The sequence below is a fragment of the Montipora capricornis genome, chromosome 10 (assembly GCF_036669925.1).
Source record: "Montipora capricornis isolate CH-2021 chromosome 10, ASM3666992v2, whole genome shotgun sequence".
Lineage (NCBI taxonomy): Eukaryota > Metazoa > Cnidaria > Anthozoa > Scleractinia > Acroporidae > Montipora > Montipora capricornis.
The window spans coordinates 34,304,139-34,306,638 of NC_090892.1; the positions used below are offsets into that span (position 1 = coordinate 34,304,139).

The following is a 2,500-nucleotide window of genomic DNA, read 5'->3' on the forward strand; positions in this document are numbered from 1 at the left end:
CAAGTTGAGATCTAAATTGGGAAACGGACGTAGAGTGTACAACATGAGCTGGGAGCAAGTTCCAGTCAATAACAGTTCTGGGAAAAAACGAGTATTGAAAACATCCAGTGATGGAGAAAAAGTGTGCAATTTAAAATCGTGTTTCCTTCGAGTGGCCTTGGTGGAGCGGGTAACGTAATCCTCAGGTGGAAAAGCAACCAGGCCTTTTAAAATTTGAACATCAAGATCGCTCGGTCACGTTTTCTTAGTGATGACAGGTCTAGCCATTTTAGTTTCTACAATAATGATGACACGCTATGTTGCCATGAGTAGGTGTTAAATACAAAACGGATAGCGCGTCTGTGGATCTTCTCGAGCTTATCAGAGTTGCATTTAGTCTATGGGTCCCTGACCGAGCTAGCATAGCAGAGGATGGGTCTTACAAGGCTGAGGCTGAGGTAAGCGCGGGGTTTGACTTCAGGTGAGCAGTTGTACAGGTTTCGTCTAAGTAGATTTAGGGAGGAAGATCCTTTCCTTGAGATATAGTCGATATGTTCGTTCCAGCTAAGAGTATTTGAGATCTGGACACCAAGCTAGGGGTGAACATCAGACTCTGACAGTTTGGAGCCATATAGATAGTAAGCATGCTTGAGAGGTGATTTCTTTTTGGTTATGTGGAGAACACGGCATATTATGCTTTCTGTTTTATACATATTTCGACGCTAGCAATAGTTAAGGTTATGGAATGGTCGCTAATAGCTAAGAAGTACATCAAATTAAGCTTGTCTCAACAAGCTTTAGTTAATTGAAGATTGCAAATTGAGTTTAAACTGTAAGTTAAACTGTTGAACGCAGAATGGTGGCGGCTCACACAGTCAAATGACTGTGAGCTGCCACCATTCTGCATTCCAGACAAGCTATAAACTTGGTAGAGGGTGGAGGGATGCAAAGCACCGAATACTTAATGAGGAACGGCAATATTTTCCACGGGTGACGGATGAAATATTATTTATTCCAAATCAGTGCGTTTTGAACACATCCTAGTTGTCGGATGAATACACAGAATGTTATTAAGAAGCTGTTAGCGCTGCAAAACAGACGTAACCAAAAAGGAAAAAAAAAGACAACACAACTTAAGTAGTTGCCAGATTGATACAGGATTCATTTATTAACACGGACGACTGAGCGACTGTCATATCTCACAATGCTGTCCTCAGATGGATAGCACTTGTTAACACCGAGTCTGGGACAAATGTTAAACTTCTCGTGAGTTGAACTTGCATGTAACTCATAACATAAAAGTTTGCATGATAATGTATATTTTCACTTTGGCATTTCGTTCAACATTAAGTTCGACGTTTGACCCAACAATTTTAATTTAGCTTGACCCAAACTGCCATTTAGTTTGTCTCATGTGAAGTTTGGCTTGGGCCTTACAATACTACACTGTACAAATCAAAGGGAATTGAAATATAAGCAAGTGAGTTCAGTGAGTACAAGTTTCAGCATCTGGCCATAAACAATGTGGAAAGTTCAAATCATGTGATGGTTACCAATTATAACAGTTTTGGCAACTGAATTTAGATGAGATTTGCATCCAGGCAAATAATTACATTATGTTGGTCTACTTGCTTCCTTTTTCTATATTTTTTGTTTTCTTTCTTGCTGTCTCTGCTTGAGCAAGTGCTAAGATCTGTGCACAGATTCCTCATTCTTTATGCCTTTGACATTCTGAACAAGATGTAGTAGTTGTTTTCTGCACCAGAATAGTGTGCCAAATCAGCCCAATTAATCAGCTTACATGTGTTGGTTTTGAAACGTGAGTGCTTGTCGTTAATCTCTTGTTATTGCATGAATGTGCTAACAGATTTTTTACTGATAAGCCCACTGCTGCTTTCCCAGCCCATTCCTGTTATGTCTGTTCGGGAAATACATAGCAATTTCTAGATAGCTTCTAGTGAAAGGTTTTCACTTAGTTTTGTCATTCAATTGCAATATCGTTGTCCCTTTTGTTTATTCAAGGTATCTATTTAGTTTTTTCATCACAAGCTACAGTAATTTAGTTAAGTTCATAATCGCTACTCTTGAGCATGACAATGCTAACTGCTTGATACCAGTAGTTTTATTGTCATATTATATATATTTGTACTTTCCTCGGAATTTAAGGCTTATTTAGTGTATTTTCTAGTGGAATTTAGTTCTTTTTCTTATTTGGAAATGTATGTAGTTTAGTTTTATTTGTACCTATATGTCTTACGTAATTTAGCTAAATAAGTTCTTGTTTGATTAATTTTTATCGCTGACAACTAGCGACTCCTTATCAACCTTTTGACTTGTCAATCGATCTCGTCGATTTCTTTCATTTCGTGTTATTGAGTTGTGAACTTTGTGCTAGGATCATTGATCTGTGCTTCGATAAATCTGTTAATGTTTATTCCGTCACTTCTTGTTGTTTTCCCTTTTTTAAAGCTACATGTACGCACCATGACAATTTATTTATTTATTTATTTATTTATTTACT

The 2,500-nt window shown here is 37.6% G+C and overlaps 1 protein-coding gene across 1 annotated transcript in view; it reads left to right on the forward strand.

Moving 5' to 3' along the window:
• LOC138020726 (uncharacterized) overlaps positions 1 to 2,500 on the forward strand; it is a 5,369-nt gene that overhangs the window by 529 nt on the left and 2,340 nt on the right. The gene's annotated exons all lie outside the window — the stretch shown is intronic.